This window comes from Pleurodeles waltl, chromosome 2_1 (assembly GCF_031143425.1).
Source record: "Pleurodeles waltl isolate 20211129_DDA chromosome 2_1, aPleWal1.hap1.20221129, whole genome shotgun sequence".
Taxonomy (NCBI): domain Eukaryota; kingdom Metazoa; phylum Chordata; class Amphibia; order Caudata; family Salamandridae; genus Pleurodeles; species Pleurodeles waltl.
The window spans coordinates 739,318,006-739,340,426 of NC_090438.1; positions in this window are offsets into that span (position 1 = coordinate 739,318,006).

Here is a 22,421-nt window from a genome sequence, read left to right on the forward strand (position 1 = left end):
TCCCCCTTCTGTAGCCATATCTTGACCACTGTGATCAATGAATGTCTCCTCGAATCGGGTAAAGAAATCGGAAACACTTTCATCTTTCTTTTGTTTACATGCTGCTAGCTTATCCCAATTAACTCTCAAAGCAGGCATCATTGTTTTCATTAATGTAATAATCCTACCAGGGAGTTCTGAGATCAAAGCATCGGGCTTTGCACCACCTACTTGACCTCTATCTGCGGCAATAATAGCGTTCCATTCGCCGCCTAATTCTTGAGCGTGATCCTCTCTACGAATTTTAGCCCATATTGTCTGTGGAACTACATTTCCCATCAACATGTCAATATCTGCTAGATTCATAGTACATGCATCAACTGTTTGCGACAACTCTTTATAGTAACCAGCAGGATTTTTGCGTGGATCTGGTAGTGACTGTTTAAGTGCTAAAACTTCAGACCTTTTCCAGGGGACATGTATCCATATGCGCTGAAAATGCGCAGGAATAGCTGGATTAGCACCTGCTGCTGCAACTTCTTCCTTCCAAATTGGAGAAACCTCTCTCATGGGATAGTTTTTCAGTGCTGTCCTAACTGAAGGATCAGAATCAGGAAAAGTCTGTGAGAACAATAGGGATCTGAAAGAAATAAGTGTTCTGACAGCGTTTTCAACCTTAGGACCCACAATAAGTCCTTTGTCAAAGTCAGCCTGAACATCTAACAGATCCTGTGGGACCGAACCCAAATTCATATCCTCCCATTCTTTAGCGAGAGTATCGCACATAACTTTAAAAACATATCTCTGCGTAGGTGCATTCCATTGCAGAAAGGTGGACATAATATCAGACGTACTATATTGAGGACCCTTCTTGATCCATCTACAAGCAAGTGAGTCCAATTTTTCTCGCTCTTCGGAGTCTGGGAATTGACTACGAGACTGTCTTCGAGAAAAAGCTGGAGACACATTTAAAGCTTCAAAGAAAGGTGATAAGAGACCAGAGACAGTATCGGTAAATCGCTTACGCATAGATGGAGAATTTGACATAAGGATAGGGGACAAGGTATTAGGTGAATTAACTAAAGGAGCATTAGGAATTGCCAAAGGAGCAGAAGGCAAAGGAGTTAAAGGCAAAGCTGGCATAGGCAATACTTGAGGAGGCAAATGTGGAAAAGCTGGAGCAGCCGGAAGCACAACTGGCGGCTGAACAGGCTGTAACATCGGGGGTGCATTAGCACCTTGTACATAGGGCGAAGGCAATTTCAATAAGTGGGACATTAAGGAATCTTCCTCAAAATCTTTTCTTTTATCAAGGGAAGAGATAGGCAACGTCGGATAGCATTTATCTATTGCCATTCGATGCTGTCTGTCTGAAATTTCCATTGCATTATCTATTTCATCATCTTTGAATTGCTGAGCAGCCTGTATAATCGTCATTCCCTGTGTTTTCCTATCTCGTTTCGCTTGTTTAATTTCTCTCTGTTTGGCTTCCTTACGCCAAAGGCGAAAAGAGTCAAACATTGCCGGCCGGGCTTTTCTTTTAAATAACGTTGCTTCTAAATTGTCTAGCACATCAGTTTCGAAACTACCATTTTTTGGCCATTTTAAAACACCATCTTTCTTTGTATATCGGGTCCATGTCTTATTAAAGGCAATAGGACCAACACCATGTTTAGAATAGAGCTCATATGTGGGAGTTCCAACCGAAGGAATCGGACAGGAGTCCTCAAGCTGGGAGTCCCTATTACAACCAAAGCAACAAAGTTTTCCAAACTTAGTCAGACCAGACATCTCACGATTTTACTGGCTGTTCACAAACATCAAGGGGGTAAAACTTTCAGTTTACACAGCACAAATGCACTTACCCCTCGGCTTTGGCCACTGCAATGGCCAAATCTAAGGACCTAAGGACAAAACAAAGACCAAAATTTGTGGGCGCGACCCACCAAATACTTAACTAAGGATGTCTTCTTACACCAACAGAGGCCCGTCTATCGTCTCGCTTTACCATACATCATCAAAGAAAGGGCCAAGGCAGGGCGGCAGTCAGGGCAGCAGTCGTCAGTAGCCGTCAGGAAGGAGTAACCGCGCTGAAAAAGACCTTCGGACCACTTCGACATACAGGGGTCGCTTGACGTGGCTCGCGATTCCTCCAGAATTTTCTTGCGGGGTTCCTCACGACCTTCAGGCAGAACCGGTACCGCTGAAGCCGCCCCACGTTGGGCGCCAGTTGAAGAACCAGAACCTTATGGGCCTGGCGGCGCAGGGTACGCCTGAAATCTCCTTGGATTCACCTGCCTCAACTAACAGAGACACGGGACACTCTGTCAGGCGTAAAAGATCAGATTTTATTAGCTGCAGCTAGTACAGTTGTCCAAGAAGTACACAAGGTATGTTCTCAGGAGACTGCCACTTTACTTTGTGGCGCACAATCTTATATACCGTATAAAAACCATTTATTAACTACATACACTCCCAGAACACATAGAAAGGAGCTAGTAAGAATAACGTAAAGATAGAACAGAGCCAATAGAAATGTCGGAAAACAAGACAGCACCAATAGAAGGAATTGGAAAACAAAGTATCAAGTGACTTAAGGTTGCCTCCCCTCCAGCTGTGTTTGTCACCCCTCCCTTGAACTAATTCATTAACCGATCCACAACGAAGTTGCATGTGGTGCGATAAGTTTGTGTGCGTTTGGAGGACAGTTGTGAAATGAGAGAATACTAGCAAAGGACAGCGAAGGCCAGACGATAAGATAAGATCGGCGGAGAATAGTGTGAGCCTACAGATAGTTGAAACAAGGATTAGAAAACCAGACAGGGATTAGTGTACTCGGTCAGACCTTAATACCAGCCTTGTAAAGATAGAGGCAGAAGACTGTTTTGAACACCATGTTGCAGAATAAGCAGAAAAGGCAGAATGGACTTCGTTCGCTGTGCTGCCTGAGTGAAGGCAACATAAAATGGCGGCGGGCCACAAAATGGCGGGTCGATACGATCGTATTAAAAATCGAATTTCCTCAAGGGCCTGAAACTTACATTTGAAAGGACAGTGGCCTGCCCTCACACAATGGACTGTCAAACCCCCTACTTTGACCCTGGCAGACAGGATGGAATTGAAAAGGGACCTGGAGCACTTCTAAGCCACTCTTTGAAGTCTCCCCCACTTCAAAGGCACATTTGGGTATTTCAACAGGGCCTCTGACCCTACCAACTCAGACACGTCTGGACAAGATACCACTGATGAAGAAACTCTGAACCATTCCCTGCAATCTGCCAAGAGGAACTGCCTGGCTCCCAAAAGGACTCATCTGACTGCTTTTCTGCAAAGGACTGCTGCCCTGCTGTTGCTCTGCTGCCTGGCTGCCCTCTGGCTCTCCTGAGAAGTGCTCTCCAAGGGCTTGGATAGATCTTTCCTCCTGTTCCTCCTGAACTCCTTGTGCAGCGTAAATTAGATGCACAGCTGGCCAGAAATGACACACAGCCCGCATCACGGTGAGAAAATCACTGCACGCCGAACTGGAACGACACAGCCCGGCTCCCCGAGAGGAGATCACTGCAGCACCAGCATTGCGACCATAACTTTGACGCATGGCCTACTGGATCGACACAAAGCTGAGCCGGAACGACGCAGCCTGACTTCCTGCTAGAAGAATAGACGTAGCACCTGCCGTGCGACAGAAATTTCCACTCATCGCCCACAGGATCGACGCAGCTCCTGTGACTTTGTCCTGCACACCCAGGATTTCTCTGCATCGTCCCCAGGGTGTCCAAAAACCTCACAACCCGAAGAGGATCCAAGTCAGCGTGCCGGAAGTCGACGCAAAGCCTTCCCTGCGTGGAAAATTATTGACGCATCATCTGCGTGCACCCGGAGAAACCGAGGCACACCTCCCCATTTTCCACGCATCTCCTCCTCGCGGTCCCTTGCGGAGAATTTGAACGCAAACCAGGTACTTTGTGCTTGCAAGAGGCACTTGTTGCTTTTTAAAGACTAAAGACTCTTTTTTATCATTTTCTAAGTGATATTTCAACATGTACTTATTGAATCTTGATCGTTTTGACCTGCATTTAACCAGATAAATATTATATATTTTTCTAAACACTGTGTGGTGTATTTTTGTTATTGTTATACTGTGTTATTGCATGAGTTATTGCACAAATACTTTACACATTGCCTTCTAAGTTAAACCTGACTGCTCAGTGCCAAGGTACCAGAGGGTGGACACAGGATAATTTGAATTGTGTGTGACTTACCCTGACTAAGAGTGAGGGTCCTTGCTTGGACTTGGGGGTAACCTGACTGCCAACCAAAGACCCCATTTCTAACATTGGTGATCAGCGGTTGTGAGAAAGTAGCCTCTTTCTAGCATGGTTACCCTCGCTTTTGGCCTGTTCGTGAGTGTGTGTCAGTGTGTTTTTACTGTCTAACTGGGATCCTGCTAGCCAGGACCCAGTGCTCATACTGAAAACCCTATTTGTCAGTGTGTTTTCCCTGTCTCACTGGGACCCTGCTGGCCAGGACCCCAGTGCTCATAGTTTGTGGCCTAATTTGTGTGTTGTCAGTAGTGCTTAACTGTGTCACTGAAGTTCTGCTAACCAGAACTGCAGTGCTTATGCTCTCTCTGCTTCCAAATTAGTCACTATAGTTTAGTGACTTCATATACCAATTCCAATTGACACACTGGACCCCCCCTTATACGTCCCTAGTATATGGTACCTAGGTACTCAGGGTATTGGGGTTCCAGGAGATCCTTATGGGCTGCAGCATTTCTTTTGCCACCCATAAGGAGCTCAGACAAACCCTTTCACAGGACTGCCATTGCAGCCTGTGTGAAATAGTGTACACACTATTTAACAGCCATTTTCACTGCACTTAAGTAACTTGTAAGTCATCTATGTGTCTAACCTTCATTTACTGAAGGCTAGGTGCAAAGTTACTAAGTGTGAGGGCTCCCTTGCACTAGCAAAGGTGCCCCCATGCTGTCTAGGGCCAATTATCCAGACTTTGTGAGTGTGGGGGACACCATCACACGTGTGCACTATATATAGGTCAATACCTATATGTAGCGTCACAATGGTAACTCCGAATATGGCCATGTAAGGTGTCTAAGATCATGGCATTGTCCCCCCATTCCAAATCTGGTATTGGTATTGGGGGGGCAATCCCATGCATCCTGGGAGCTCCACTGTGGACCCCCAGTACTGCCAAAACAGCTCTCTGAGGCTTGCACTGCAGCTACAGCTGCTGCCACCTCACAGACAGGGTTCTGCCCTCCTGGGGTCCAAGCAGCTCAGTCCCAGGAAGGCAGAACAAAGCATATCCTTTGAGAGGAGGGTGTTACACCCTCTCCCTTTGGATATAGGTGTTACAGGCTTGGGAGGAGTAGCCTCCCAGAGCCTCTGGAAATGCTTTGAAGGGTACAGATGGTGCCCTCCTTGCATAAGCCAGTCTACACCGGTTCAGGGACCCCCAGTCTCTGCTCTGGCATGAAACTGGATAAAGGAAAGGGGAGTGCCCACTCCCCTGTCCATCAGCACCCCAGGGGTGGTGCCCAGAGCTCCTCCAGTATGTCCCTGGTGTTAGCCATCTTGTTTTCCAAGGTTTGGGGACACTCTGGAGATCTCTGAGTGGCCAGTGCCAGCAGGTGACATCAGAGAACCCTCCTGATAGGTGCATACCTGTTTAGGTAGCCAATGCCCCTCTCAGGGCTATTTAGGGTCTCTCCTGTTGGTTGCTCTTCAGATTCAGCTTGCAAGTTTCTACCAGAAATCCTCTGCAACTCCTGCTTCATCCTCTGACCGTCTGATCATCCGCAGACTGCTCCAGGAACCGCTGTAACTTCAACAAAGTATCCAGAAAGGCTACTGTGACCTCAGCTCCAGCCAGCGACTGCAACAGTTTCCAAAGTGTGCTTGCTCTGGGGACTCCCTGTCTTCACCCAGTCATGAATCCAGTTCATCTTCCCATCACATTTCACAGCAATCTGGGTGACCAGGAGAACTTGCAGGGGCCCCTCCCACCTGGGTTCAAGGCTTCTTTTCTTTTGGACATTCCTTACAAAGATCCAATCTCCTGCCTTGATGGAGTGTCCAGAGCCCTCAAGTCTCCTGGGGAGTGTCTCTTTGACCTGTTCATGGATAGAACCCAATTGTTCAATTAACTACACAAGGTACATGTTACCGCCAGAATATAACTTTTCTTGTTCACTGGTTCCATTTCTACAAAATCCATTCACAGGACTTCGAATGGCAAGTCCAGTGGTGCAAAATTTCCTTTAGGGACCAGAGTGCCTTTTCCTACATTGTGGGGGTCATTCTGACCCTGACGGTAAAAGGCAGTTACCGCCAGTCAGAAGACCGCCATAACACCGCCGCGGCCGCGGTATCCCACCACGGTCATTCTGACCCACAACTGCAAACCGCCAAAAACCCGACCTCCACTGAAGGCCGCCACATCAGCGGTCAGCGATAAACTGGAGATGACCAAACCTCCACCGTCACGCCAACAGAAATACGCCCATGCCATTACGACCCACCAATCCTCGTGGCGGTCTTTCAACCGCGGTATCCCATTGGCGGTACACACCGCCGCGGTCAAAATACACACACCTTTACAAAACACAGCCACATTTGATAATTCAAAATACACACACCTGATACACATACAAACACCACTCCCATACAATCAATACGATATAAAACACACACCCACATCACCCACAAACCCCCACAAATCGAAATTCAGAGACAAGGCGCAATACACAGAGAGAGAGCACAGGGAACGCAGACCACAACACACACAGGAACCCAACATCATCCCCCACACTACATCTACGCACAAAACACCACACACACCACTACACTCATCACCACAAACACCACCCCACACCTCATCCACACCACCCCATGGCACCCCAAAGACACCCCAGGTTCTCGGACCAAGAACTCAGGGTCATGGTGGAGGAAATAATTAGGGTAGAGCCCCAGCTCTTCGGCACACAGGTGCAGCACACCACAATAGCCAGGAAGGCGGAGCTATGGCAAAGGATCGTCGACAGGGTCAACGCTGTGGGACAGCATCCCAGAAATCGGGAAGACATCCAAAAGCGCTGGAACGACCTACGGGGGAAGGTGCGGGTGATGGTGTCAAGACACAACATCGCTGTGAAGAAGACTGGCGGCAGACCCCCACCCACTCCACCTGAATTCACAGCATGGGAGCAAGAGGTCTTGAACATCCTGCATCCTGAGGGCCTCGCTGGAGTAGGCGGAGGAATGTACTCTGGTAAGTCTAATCTCAACTACTTCACCCCCCCAACCACCAGCATGCCAACCCACACCCCCACCCTCACCCGCAACCCCCCAGCACATATCCTCCCTGCTAATGTCTCACCAGCACAACCCACCCAAACCAACACCAACCCCTGAATGCCAACGCAAACCATGGACACCCATCACCTAAGCATGACCACTGCACATACCCATCCCCCCCCCCCAAACCACCCTCACAACTCCTCCCACAAGGGAATGCCAGCACTGGGGGACAAGGGCACCCACAATTCGCACGCCATGGCACACACAGAAGCAATAACCATACTCTTTTAACCCTGCAGGGCCCGAATGCCAAGACACCGGCCCGGAGGGTCCAGAAATGTCCATCCCACCCCCAGAACAGGCCCCCAGTGATGACAGCAGCTCTGTTGACCTAGAACCTGATGACCAGCCCGGACCATCGGGGACCTCTAGACAGTCGGTTCCCCTCAGGCAGCCACAGGCCCCAGCAGACCTACCCCCCTCTGGAAACCCCAGCACAGCACCCACCCAGCGGGCCCATGCCTCTGTCTCCAGGACAGGTCAAGCAGCGGTGTGTCTACCACTACAGGGCACCCATGGCAACCCACCACCCCAACAACAACAGGGACCTGGGGGCAGTGGTAGTGGGCACACCGTCCAGGGGACAGAGGCCCAGGAACAAAGGGGAACTGGGAGGGCTGCTGTGCGACAGAGGGAGGACAGGCCTGGGGAACCCACTGTCCAAGAGGCCCTCACCACCATCATGGGAGCGTACCACCACTCCCAAGAGACGATGGCGACGGTCCTGGCCAGGTTCCAGGAGATCCAGGCCATGCAGGAGGGCCAGTACATGGGGTTCCGGGAAGAACTGCGCAGCATCAGTTCCGCAATGGGTACAATCGTGGTGGCACTCAACCAGATTGTCACAACTTTGCGGGACCATGTGGCCCCCCAAAGGGCCCCTGCCACTAGCATGGAGGAAGAACAGCCCACCACCTCCACCGGCGCTAGTGGTCAGGAGGCCCCGACACAACAGCAACGGCCCACCCGGACCCCACCCCCTGCAGAACATGAACCACCCTGCAAGAAAGGCCTGAGATCGAGGAAGAAGACAGAGTAGGATGTCAAGACCCCCGCCATGCACGGATCCCCCCGGATGTCATCCCACTGTCTCACTTGTTCACCCTGTCCAACCTTGAACTGCCCCTGCTCCACCTTCCACAGGCATATGGACAATGCACCTGTGCGAACGTGAGTCTGGACTCTGCCATGGACATGCCTCCACCATCACCCATCACCCTTTTTGAACTATACACCAATTTTTGCACTTCAATAAACACAATTATTGCACAAAAACCATCTGGAGTCTGCTATTTATTTTTTTAAACCAAATGTATTCGATATAACCAACCAAAAATGTCCAAATACATTGTGATGACAACATACCAGTGTCACACAGCGGTAGTCCATGGGGAAATAAACCAGAGGGCACTCCGTGGGGACCACATCACTGAAATAGGAAGGCAAATTCACAACTAAGTTACCATACATTGGGGTGAAAGGTCAGATAGTAGAGAGCCAGTACTGTTACAGATATAATAAAATGCAGGAGTAGATTCTTACCTGTGTGTTACTGGAAATACTGCAGTATCACTCTGTCCCTGTTGTCTGTGTCGTCCTCTTTGTCTTCCTCCTCTTCACTCTCCGCAGGCTCCACAGCGGCCACAACACCACCATCTGGACCATCCTCCTGCAGGAAAGGCACCTGGCGTCACAACGCCAGGTTGTGAAGCATGCAGCAGGCCACGATGATATGACACACCTTCTTTAGTGAGTACATTAGGGATCCACCTGTCATATGCAGGCACCTAAACCTGGCCTTCAGGAGGCCGAAGGTTCTTTCTATAATCCTCCTAGTTCGCCCATGGGCCTCATTGTACCGTTCCTCTGCCCTTGTCCTGGGATTCCTCACTGGGGTCAATAGCCAAGGCAGGTTGGGGTAACCAGAGTCACCAATTAGCCACACACGCTGTCTCTGTAGCTGTTCCATCACATAAGGGATGCTGCTATTTCGCATGACGTACGCGTCATGCACTGACCCTGGGAACTTGGCATTTACATGGGAGATGTACTGGTCAGCCAAACAGACCACCTGGACATTCATGGAATGATAACTTTTTCGGTTCCTGTACACCTGTTCATTGTCTTTTGGGGGGACCAAAGCCACATGGGTACCATCAATGGCACCAATGATATTGGGAATGTGTCCAAGGGCATAGAAATCACCCTTCACTGTAGGCAAGTCACCCACCTCAGGGAAAATGATGTAGCTCCGCATGTATTTCACGGGGCAGACAACACTCTGGACAACACCCTTGAAAACATAGGCTGAGACATCCCAGATGAAATGGCCACTGTAGTTTGAAATGATCCACAAGCCAAAAAATGGAGTACTGACAGCACCTGCACTAGAGGCGGAATCCCTGTGGGTTGGCGGATGGGTGACATCAGGTCTGGCTCCAGCTGGGCAAACAGTTCCTGTATAGTGGCACTGTTGAGTCTGTAGGTGAGTATGACATGTCGTTCTTCCATTGTCGACAGGTCCACCAGCGGTCTGTACACGGGAACATTCCTCCGTCTACTCGCAAGTCCCAGCGGACGGTGCCTAGGAAGGACAACATGGAGCACAGAGTCAATCAACCCACAGGTAAGTTCCCACAGCCTGCACAGTACACGAATCTCTCTGGATTGAATAGTTTGTATGAGTGTTGATGCAAGGCCTAGCCATGTGTGACGCAGTAGGAATTAAGCCATGTGGGCCCTTGAAATGGTGGCTGCCTGACCTGTGAAGTGTGACAATGTGAAGTGAGGTCATTGCGCTGGCGTGGCACGCCGTGGCGGTAGGCGGTCGAAGACCGCGGCGCAAAGCAGCATTGGTTAACATTGAACCCTATGGGTTTCAGGAGCCAATGACGATGTGCGCCGGCGGTCGCGGTACGCACCGCCGCGGTACGCACCGCCGCGGCCGTGACCGCCATTTTCTCTCTGCTTAATCACACGAGACCTGACCATCCACAGGAGAGGACCTATACTGCAAGTGCTGCTGTGACCTCAGTCTGGAAGTGACAATGGCTGCTGCGACCGGGGAAGGGCCCCCGCCTTCAGTTCCGAAGAGTTGGAGAAGCTCGTGGACGGGGTCCTCCCCCAGTATGCGCTACTCTACGGTCCTCCAGACCAACAGGTGAGTACACGGGGGCCAATGCATAGTGGGCAATGCCTGTGATGAGTGGGGTGGATGTACGATGGAGGGGAGGGGAGCGAATTACGAATGCATGGCACGACAGATGAGAGCATGTGCCACCTGGCAAGTTTGGGGAGGGGGGCCACTCACATCGAGCATGCAGAAAAGTGATGATGTTTCTTTTCCCCCCCTGTACATGTCACATAGGTCAGCGCCCATCAAAAGATCGATATTTGGCGTGCCATCGCCAAGGACGTCCGGGCCCTGGGGGTCCACAACAGACGGGGCACCCACTGCCGCAAGAGGTGGGAGGACATCCGCCGCGGGAGCAGGAAGACCGCCGAGGCTCTGCTGGGGATGGCCTCCCAACCTAGGAGGGGTGCCAGTCGTACCTTGACCCCCCTGATGTCCCGGATCCTGGCGGTGGCCTACCCCGATTTAGATGGGCGCTTGAGGACATCACAGCAGACACAAGGGGGTGAGTACCAGCACATTCAGCTAAATATGCGCGCAGTGGAGGTGCCTGGGTGGGGGAGGAGGGCTGTGGGTATCCCTAGGCCTGGCTGATTTCTGTAGGCTAGGCCCCTCCGTGAGGTATGGTCCTGTGCCCCCGCCCCCCACCTCTGTAGGGTGCCTAGTAACGCTATTCATGGACCTGTGTATTCTGTGTGGGCAGTTGTCGCCCATAGGCTTGTAGGGCATGTCCCAGGGAATGAGTAGTGTACCCCAAGTGCGCAGCGTAGTGCAGGGGGCTTCTGTGTCTGTCCTCTCCGCCAACGGTGTCCCCAATGCATGCACTCAACTTGTCTTTATTTCTCCATCCCCCCCTATTTTCTTTGTTTTTTGGTGAATGTGTGCATTAGCATCATCAGGCGGAGGAGAAGTGGCATCGGCGCAAGAGGGAGCTGCATCTCACATGGCCCCGGAGGGCCATGCAACGGACTCCGGCATGACCAGTGAGACGGAGGGCGAGGGGGGCTCTACCACGGGGACCCGTGCAGACATCAGTGACACCGACACGTCCTCGGATGGGAGCTCCCTTGCGGTGGCGGCAACATCCGTGCCCACCGATACTACAGGTACAGCCGCCACCCAGCGCACCAGCTCCGCCCTCCCAGCAGCCCCTCGGCCTTCGGCCCGTGCCCGCACGGCCAGGAAGGCGGCCATCTCCTTCGCCCCAGGCACCTCAGGCCCTGCCCCAGTCACCCCTGCTGCCCTCAGTGAGGAGGTCATTGACCTCCTGAGGACCATCATTGTTGGGCAGTCTACCCTTTTGAATGCCATCCAGGGTGTGGAGAGGGAGGTGCATCAAAGCAATGCATACCTGGAGGGCCTTCATTCGGGTCAGGCTGCCCATCAGTGATCGTTCACCGCCGTGAGAAGCACCGCTGAACAGGGCCCCGCCAAGACAGGCACCGCTGAACAGGGCCCTCCTGTCAAGCACCGCTCCGCTGGGCCCTCCTGTCAAGCACCGCTCCGCTGGGCCTTCCTGTCAAGCACTGCTCCGCTGAACAGGGCCCCGCCGTGAAGGGCACCGCTGAACAGGGCCCCGCCGTGAGAAGCACCGCTGAACAGGGCCCCGCCGTGAGGAGCACCGCTGAACAGGGCCCCGCCGTGAGGAGCACCGCTGAACAGGGCCCCGCTGAACAGGGCCCCGCCGTGAGAAGCACCGCTGAACAGGGCCCCGCCGTGAGGAGCACCGCTGAACAGGGCCCCGCCGTGAGGAGCACCGCTGAACAGGGCCCCGCCGTGAGGAGCACCGCTGAACAGGGCCCCGCCGTGAGAAGCACCGCTGAACAGGGCCCCGCCAAGACAGGCACCGCTGAACAGGGCCCTCCTGTCAAGCACCGCTCCGCTGGGCCCTCCTGTCAAGCACCGCTCCGCTGGGCCCTCCTGTCAAGCACCGCTCCGCTGGGCCCTCATCTCAAGCACCGCTCCGCTGGGCCCTCATCTCAAGCACCGCTCCGCTGGGCCCTCCTGTCAAGCACCGCTCTGCTGGGCCCTCCTGTCAAGCACCGCTCCGCTGGGCCCTCCTGTCAAGCACCGCTCCGCTGGGCCATCATCTCAAGCACCGCTCCGCTGGGCCCTCCTGTCAAGCACCGCTCCGCTGGGCCCTCCTGTCAAGCACCGCTCCGCTGGGCCATCATCTCAAGCACCGCTCCGCTGGGCCCTCATCTCAAGCACCACTCCGCTGGGCCCTCCTGTCAAGCACCGCTCCGCTGGGCCCTCCTGTCAAGCATCGCTCCGCTGGGCCCTCCTGTCAAGCATCGCTCCGCTGGGCCCTCCTGTCAAGCATCGCTCCGCTGGGCCCTCCTGTCAAGCACCGCTGGCCCATTGGCAGGCCCGGTTCTGTGTCGGGCAGGGCTTCATGAGGCACTCTGCCCACCATGCCTCCTCCATGACCAGTGGACTCTGTAATCCACCTGATGGACTGTGTCTTTGCACCCCCCAGGATGGCCCAGTGGGCAATCCACCCACTGTAGAGACTTGAGAGACTGTGGCTTTGCACTCCCCAGGATGGCACAGTGGGCATGGAGGCCCTTCGTGGATCTGGCGTCGTGGACTCATGTGGCTGAGGTGCCCCCCCTTCCCTTCCCCCTGAGGTGCCAGTATTTTATTTTTGTGATGCCCCAGCAGTGTTCTCTCCAATGGACTCGATCTCGTGTGTGGGCTTTGCCCATGTGTTGCTGCACATTGGCCCACGGACATTTGGACTTTGCAAAACTGTGCCGGACTTTTGCTACTTGTATATATATAGTTCTAGATGTGTATTAATTCTTTATATATTGGTAAGTTCGCTATACTTAATTATTGATATAATATAGTTCTATTTTTACAATCATTGCCTTTTGTCTTTGCATTTTTGTTTTGGGGGTTGGGGGGTGTCACTCTGACTTTTCAATCTGCATTGGTGTGTAGGTATTTCGGTGGGGGTGAGGGTGGGAGTGGGTGTGTGGCGTATGTGTGTGCCCGTAACCTTTCCTCCTCCCCCCTCCCCTGTGTCGTAGGTGCAGTACTCACCGTTGTCGTCTGCGGCGACGTTCGTGATCCTGGAAGAAGAGCAGGAAGGCAATGGCTGGGAGGATGTGGAGTTCCGGTTCCATGCTGTCCCGATTCCGCGTGGAGTGTGTCGAGGTGAGCGTTTTCCATTGGAAATGTCTGTTTCCGCCGTGTTTTTATCGGCGGGGCTCCCGCCCCGGAAAAGGTGGCGGATTGGTGAGTTGTGATAGGGTGGGCGGTACATTGTCTGCCACCTGGCTGTTGGCAGTGACCGCCGCGCTGTTTGTTTGTGCCGCCGTGGCGGTCGGAGTGTTAAAGCGGCGGCCTGAGTTGGCGGTTCCCGCCAGGGTCAGAATTCCATTTTTTGGACCGCCAGCCTGTTGGCTGGTTGGCCGCCGCTTTAACACTGACCGCCAGGGTCAGAATGACCCCCTGTATGTCTTGGCATATGATGCACCTTTGTACATGAGAATGTGCATATTTTGGTATGTTCTTGTTATGCCATACTTGATCCAATGTATCCACTATTCCTTGAGAGCTAATGTGTGCATGTACATGTGCATTAGGTAACATCCATCTCCTTTTCTTTGTCTTGTCTATCCAACATCCTTCACTATATTTCCTCTGGAGTAGCTGCGTCCTGAATATCCTTTATGCAATCTCTTGTCTAGTTCATCATGCCTACTTCTGGTAACCATCTAACTGTCCCTGTCATATACATGATAATGTACTCAGCTTGTGCAGTATTTTCCGCTGTCCTGTCTGCAAATGCATTTCCTTTTTCTACATCATTCTCAATTTTCTTGTGCACTGAACATTTTACAGACACAATTTCTCAGGTAGCGCTAAAGCATTTAACAACCTTAAAATGCGTTAACCATGACGTATTTGTGTTCCATGAAATGTCATTAACCCTCTCTTCTTTCACAATCTGCCAAAAGAATGTACTACGCCAAAAGCATACTGTCAGTGTACACATTAACCTTTAAACCATCACTCAATTCACCTGCTTGCATCAAGGCTATCAATTCTGCTGCCTGCACAGAGTTGTAAAGTATCTTATTGTTCTCAACTTTAGTCTGTCACGTAGTAACAGCATAGGCTGCAACTGTGGTCCCATTGTAGTGTAGCCATTTCTATGTAACAAAACCACTTTAGATATCTCGCATGGTTTCTTCTGCCAGAAGATAGCGATCGAAAGCAGGGATTTTACAAGCTTCAGTGCGTTTGGCTCTCAGAACATTTTTTGTCGTTTGCCTCAGGGGTACAAGAATAGCCCAGGACTGTTTTCGGCTCGTGTGACTGAAATATTGCACGAGCTGGACCCTGAAGCATTGTCATATGTTGATGATATATATCTCACAGATGATGAGTTACTACAACATTTAAGGCGGGTAGCCCGCATTGTTGTGGGATTTGCAGATATTGGCTACAAATGTAACTTCAAAAAATCGAAAATTGCCTTTCTCAGCGTCATTTTCTTGGGATATGAGCTGTCGAATGAGGGTAAGAGCCTAACGCCACACTTCTTAGAAAAATTTGCACAATTGCAACCTCCTAATACGATTAAGAAACTCCAGTCATTGTTGGGATTTCTAAATTTTGGCAGAACTTACATTCCTGATTATGCTACACGTATAAAACCAATGTACGACTTGATTCGTCCGGATTTCTCGAGTAGGGTTTGGACGATTGAGCATACACATACTCTTCAAAACTTGCAAACTGATCTCTTAGCTGCAAAGCATTTACATACACAGGACAATAAAACACATCTGGTCATCAGGGTTGTAGCTGGGTCCGTTGGGTTTACGTATGTCACCTTTAATGAAGGTGAAACAGTCCCGATAGGGTACAAGTCTCACTTGTATTCTACTGCAGAACAACGATTTGCACCAACAGAGAAGATTCTCACTGCTGTACAGATGGCTGTTATTAAAGAAAGACTTCTTGCCCAGGGCAAACGCATCATAGTCGTTTCCCCGATTCCGGCCCTTGAGGCTGTCACGAAGGCGAGTGTTCCTAATGCGAAAGCATTACACCGCGATGGATACAATGGGCTACGTCTTTGACAGCCACTGATGTAGATTACGTTTTTGACCCAAAGCCACAGACACAGGAATTTCTCCAGTATGAAATTGAATACCCTGTTCCTGCTGGCACGTTGCCTATTGATCAATATCAAGTAGTCATGTACACCGATGGCTCTGCACAACCTGTGGTGGGAACGAAGCACCAATATTCTGCTGCATGTGCGGTGGTGAGCGGCTATATGGAGGGGGAGATGTTCTGCCCCCAACAAACTTACACATAGACATTGGGGGGCTGTACGGCACAGTTGGCTGAGCTGAAAGCTCTATTGTTGGCCTTGGTACATACGGATCTGGCACAGTTTACACTGCTTGTTTGTGATTCCTATTACTGTGTTCAGTCTTTCAATGAATATTTGCATTACTGGAGGTTAAATGGGTTCAGAGATTCCAAGGGTAACACCATAAAACACAGATTACTGTGGGGGAAGGTAGTGGATCTGAAAGAGACGCTTCCTAAAGTCCATGTTGTACATACTCTTGGACACCAGCGCGTTCGAATACACGTTGCTGGAAATACTTTAGCTGATGAAAGCCGCGAAATCGGCAGTGGCAGATGCCACTGTGGCCGCAGTTACTCGTTCACGTTCCAAACCAGACACAGAGATTTTGGCAGCCATAAAAGCTACGGCTGATGGCACACCTTATCCTAGGGGATTTCCATCTAAATATCATTACTCATTGGGTGGTATGCTGAACGCTGTGGTTAAGATTCCAGGCGTAGGTGTACGCGAAATGCCCAATAGAATAGTGCGACCTCAATTAATTACTGCATCGCATGAGGGGGTGGCATCTGCTCATGCTGGCATGGCCGCCACAATTTCACTGTTGCAGGCCCGCTACTGGTGGCCTGGTCTCTATAAAGAGACAAAGCAGTATGTCCTTTGTTGTGACGTCCGTCAACAAATTAAAGTTTCGACGGCTAAACGCCCGCAGCAGACGCCCCTTCTAATATCAAATAAACCATTACAGTGTGTGTACTTGGACCATTGTGGTCCGCTAACACCAGATAGTGCATACAAATATATTCTGGTGGCTGTAGATTCTTGCTCCAGATTTGTGTGGGTGTGGCCACAGCGCTCGGCTGATGCTCGAACTGTTATTAAAGATTTGCGTATCTTTGTCGATATATATGCAGTTGTGGCTTTCCATGCGGACCAAGGCCCTGCTTTTGCCTCTAAGGCATTCAGGGACGCCATGGCTTCGTTGGGGGTCCAGCTCCAGTTCTCGTCTCCATTTCATCCAGAGGGAAATTCTGTCGTGGAGCGTTTAAATTGCGATTTAAAGCAATCCATAACGGCTAGAGTTATAGGTACGGGTCGTAGTTGCCTAGCCCACCTGTATGAGGTACAGAGAGCACTGAATAACTTGCCTAGAAGGTCCCTGGGGGGTCGTACTTCATATGAGTGCCTGTTTGGAACATGAATGTTTGTTCCAGATCTAGATGGTCCTGGTGTGGAGGCGGCGGAAACGCCTTTTTACATAAATGATCGTGTCACTGTTTTGCAGGATTTACAACAATTCCGTGAGGATAACTCTTCCGCAAATGCTGCCTCCACTGGAATTAAGGATGAGCCAGTAACGACTACTGGTTGGATTCCCAGGGTTGGGGATCTTGTGCGTGAAAAGGTCACAGTGAAAAAAGAATTTGGCCCCTCGTATCGAGCGCCAGTCCCTGTACTGGGAATCCTTTGACAATGTCAAGTTACAACATGTGGCCGATTCTGCACAGCAGACCAAGAGGAACGCCCAGTAGTTCCCGAATCCCTCTCACTACTGGGGAAGATGTTCCGCTGCAGGTGATTTGCACCAACGCTGTTTCCTCTCCAAGCTTGGGAAGGGTGGAAGATGATCTTACGATTGTTCCACTGACGACTAATAATTTGGAATCTTTTGATCACGTCGCTGTGACTGCTGATGTTGCTGAAGGTGTTGTCTACAGTGTACCACGTCGAGAGACACCTGCTACTCCTTTGTTTTCGGTGGCACGTTTTGTGAGAACTGCCACCGGATGCTTTAATACCACTGGCGATGGTCTAACAGACTCTTTGTCCTCTTCAACACCTGACCCGGGTCCACGTAAGCTGATGTATTGGATTAAAGATACGTATTTTGTCTTTCCTTGGAACTATCCGTAGCTTTTCATGACTCTGATGGCTTTTTTTCTGTGGATAGGGTTTGTCGTTACCTTTTTTCTTGTGATACATGGTCATTTTCTTCCTGAGAAATCAGAGGTTGAACAGGTGGAAGTGGTGTTGAAGCCACATTTTTCATCACATAAGGTTCGAAGAGACTTGTCCTTTGTGAACATAATCCGCTGTGCCGATTCCGGATGGGATTGTGTGGGATAGAGTAATGTTTGATATATATGGTCCCACTGAGATGATACAGATACCGTATGTTCTAAAGTTATCAATGAATGATAATGTAATACCGGGCATTGTATCTGATGAATGAGACGGGAAGACAGTTGATTCTATGTTAACAGAGTTGCAATATTGTACTGTCTGTGAAAATGAAGATGCTTACCAGTTTAGGGATAATTCTGGTGACATGTTTTGTTACAATTATTATGGGCACCACTTTATTCACAAGGCCAGTAGTCCTAAAACGATATTTGACTATACGCAATGGGAGCATTGCCCTAATCCTCCGCAAGGGAGTTCTAAAACATATTCCGACAAATTTGCATATTTTTCTGGGCATCATCAAACAAGTGCTAAGTCATATTATTTTAAATTAACACCGCATGCAAATAAGCAAATACTGTTGACTGATACTAAATTCCTGTATTCAAATTCGTTTGTTTCCCAACTGTCTATTTAGGGGTATGAATATTGGTCTAAAAATGTTGATTTGAAAAGTGTTTTGGGCACTAAACATTGGCAGACGCAGGGTAGAGAAACATTGTTTAGAGCATGTCTCATTCCTGTCCAAATTATTTTCTTAAATGACACTGTACAACAGACTAGCTGTTTGGGCTTAGCAACTATTAGAGAATTGAATATGCCTGGCATACCTGTCCCTTCCAAAATGAAAGATTGGCAGCAATATATCAATGCCACTTTTAGTGAGCTTACAGAGTGGCTCCAGAATGGTACGTTTAACACTTCATTGACACGTCCAGGAGGTTGGTTATTGTGGCCCATAGACACTAATGGGTGTCATAACCATTTTGTCACCTCTTCAGGGGGTTTCAGGACAAGTAGGGTAGACCCTCGCTACATATCACCTGAACATACTGATATCATTACTACATATAGCGTAGGGAAACTATGTAAACAATGGTTAAAATCATCCACGCTAGATGCAGTTAAAACACATCTCACGCTTCTGTCTAATTATACTGACTTGCAAGATTTTTTGTCAGGCCCGAGAGTGCCCCGGAAAAAACGTTTTTTGTACGAAGTGTACAATGAGATATGGAAACTTTCACAACAGGAGGCAGCGGCCCGGTTGAGGCAAATAGATCAGGAAAATTTGAAACAGGCATTATCTGTTGTGTATAATGGAATACACACCCTGTCCGACCGGATATATACGACTGACAACATTGTTTCCTCTGCTATAGACATTATTAGATCAGATATATCTTCTTTATATCATGGACAGAGTCAGACGCGGTCCATTATGCAGTTGGGTTGGACACTTCAGACACTGAAGGCGGGTCGCGTTCCGTGGCAGCACATCAGAGCCAGGGATATATTTTTTTCCTTTAATTTGACACGTCAACAACAGCTTATGGTGAAAAAGGAAGCGACATATGTTATGTTGAATATTGAAAAATTGGAGAGGTTGCCTTTTACCGTGGCCGAGATTCCCTTAGCTGAATGGTTAATACACGGGGTTATTAATCTACCTATTTCCACATTACACTTCACTTCTTGTTTGAAACATGTTCCGGTGGGCAGATATGAGAGATTGGGTGACAGTTATATACATGAGGTGTGGGAGCTTCCCTTTTTATACAAATGTCTTAATGGCCTGAGAGAGGTTTTTCTTAGCGGTAGTGAATGCAAAACTTCTGTCAACCATTCGATGGTTTGTAAGCAGCTGTCCTTGCATGGGGCATGTAATGCCTCGGTTGCGAACTTGGCTTAATATCTGAAGGGAGTTCCAGTCCCCGTGATTAAAAACACATTCCAGGTGCTTTCAAACGGCAGCTACATCCTCCTTAACAGTGAAGACTGTTGTGGCATTCGTTCCGGAATAGTTTACGTGGTTTTGGTCACCAAGGTCGTTACTTGCTGCGGGAATGTGTTATTTCCCGCCACTAAATTAAGGGAGGTGGCAGATATCTGGCCTCACATTGCTACTTCCAAGGTCAATTTCAGCAAGTTGAGTCGACTAAAGGCTCTATTGTTTCAAAAGCATGTGGCCCTTACATCTGCACGCGAGACCTACGCACTTCAGGTGGCGAGGTCATCAGCAGAGATACAGTCCCTGTTAAATACTAACTTTCCGAGCCACTTTGGTGAACTCGTGGAACGTATATTTAATGCGTCCAGTACTACCGGACTAGCACATTTTTTCAAAGCCGTTGGTGTCGGTTTTGCTCATACCTTCTCCTCCATATTCAGTTTGATACCTTCGGCTATTCATTCTATTTTCTGAAGCATTTTTGGAGGATTTCCGATAACTTTGGCTTTATTGGCTGGTGTTTTGCTGTTGCTGTTATTCTTCCGCAATGGCTGTCCCGCCGCAACAAGAGCGAATGTGGGTGCTCCCATCGGTGCAGCTGTGTCGTGAACGCATGATGCAGCATTTTGGAGCGACACTCCTTGGACATTTGGAGTGTGACTGGTCCCTGTCATTCAGACCAGTTTTGGATTGTGTGCAGCCCGTGTTTCGGTGCCTTTGGTGCTCGTTTGAACATGCACTAGCTCTCTGTCTCTCACTGCAGCTCTCCTCAGTGGTTGATGCTGATCTGTTGATGTTCCCGGTCAGGGCTCATTCTCAGGCATGCGCACTGTGACTGCGTTTGCTTCGTGAGGCAGTTTACGAGATTCCCTTCCTGGAGGAAGATGGTATTGACTCGTTCATAGGCCCTGCACGGGATGCCGCCTTGGATGGTTCTGGGGCTTTAGAACACACCTGCTCCATGATAGTGTTTGGTATGGATTTTCCGGTCTTGTCATCTGCCGAAGTGGAGAATATCCTGCTTTCCGTGACTTCCATTTGAATTGGATTTGTTCTAGATTGACATTGTTATTTGAATTTGGCTTTCAAGTCACATGCTTATTTTTAAATTTACAGTTTTGTGTTTTAGTGTCCTCTGGACTTGTCGAAATGTGTGTTTTGTAGATTTTTATATATAGGGCATTTTTTTTTAGGCTTCGCTTAGAACCACTTTCTACCGACAAGGGGAGGGTGTAGTGTAGCCATTTCTATGTAGCCTTTGCGCGTTTGCTTCAGGCGTTAGGCCTTTGTGCACTTTGCCCTGGATGCATTTTATTCCTTTGCTCGCAGCATTGGGTCTCTGTGCACTTTGCTCTAGATGCATTTTATTCAGCTTCGTACTGTTATTTTTTCAATAGCCAGTTCTACGGTCTTGTTTTATTTTTTATATCACACTGTTTAGCCTAGTTCGGCACTGGAGGTCTCAATCTCGCTCACTCTGTGCTTCAGTCAAGGATACAGTCTGGTACATTGCCGATAGACGTGGTAGGAGTTTAGTCTTTGGGATGTAGACAATACACATTCTTGCGCAGGGACGTTTTGTTACTTCATCGCCATGTTAGTTATAAAAACACTTCCTTGTCCTAATACAAGTTAGAGGGAGATTCCGACCAGGGAACCACAACTAGACGCTGACTGCCCTGTTGCAGATGCTGACCCAGATCACAGGCCTTTGCTCAGGTATGAGGGTTGGTGTCTTCCCAGGGAATCTGAAAGGCAAGCTTAGAGCTTAACATGCTGTGCTCGAAATAGAACTTACTTAGAGGGAACGTAATCTATTAACACTATGATAGCGTTATTCTTATGTTTCACTCTCCTCGTGACTATTTCAATCCTACTGTGTTGTATGGTTCTGGTTATTGCGGCTCATGCCTTATTATCTAAAATGCAGTTGTTTTATTAAACCAATCTATAAAACTTACACTGCCTTTGTCATTTGTATATGAGATCATACTGTATATGAGAGAGAGGGTTGGGATCTGAGCGACCATGACTTCCCTGAGAAGTTCTAAAGATGCCATGCGCTCGGCTGCCTAATCATCCCTTCCCCTTGGGAGAGATGAGGCACTGCTAGTTAGCTGGAGCAAAACCGGATTTGACGGTGACAGGGGTCCTTCTTAGTGGGTCAGACTTAGTCCCCCACACCAGGAACGACTCTGCTACCTAGAAATCCAGTAGTCTCATTTAGGATAATGAGAGCCAACGCGACACCATCAGATAATTTGGAGCAGGAACCATCAACATATAATTCGCCATCCCACTCTTCCAATGGCCTGTCAGTGAGGTCCACACTACCTTTGGTCTCTTGTTCTGTTCTGATAATACAGCCATGTATTTCTTCTGGTAACTCTTCATTAGGTAAAGGTAACATAGTTGCCGGGTTCAAAACATTACATCTCCGTATCGAGATATGCAGAGAAAACAAAGTGAGTTCGTAGCCTGTCAACCTAGCATTTGTCAAATGTTGTGTCTGTGTTTTATTCAGTAGGACATCTACAGCATGGGGTACCAATACTGTTAGTGGATGTCCAAGCACATATCCTTCACTATGTTTTACTGCTGTCACCACTACTGCTACAGTCCAGTGGTATGCGGGGTAAGGATGCACCTTTTTTAACACTTATCCTGACTGGT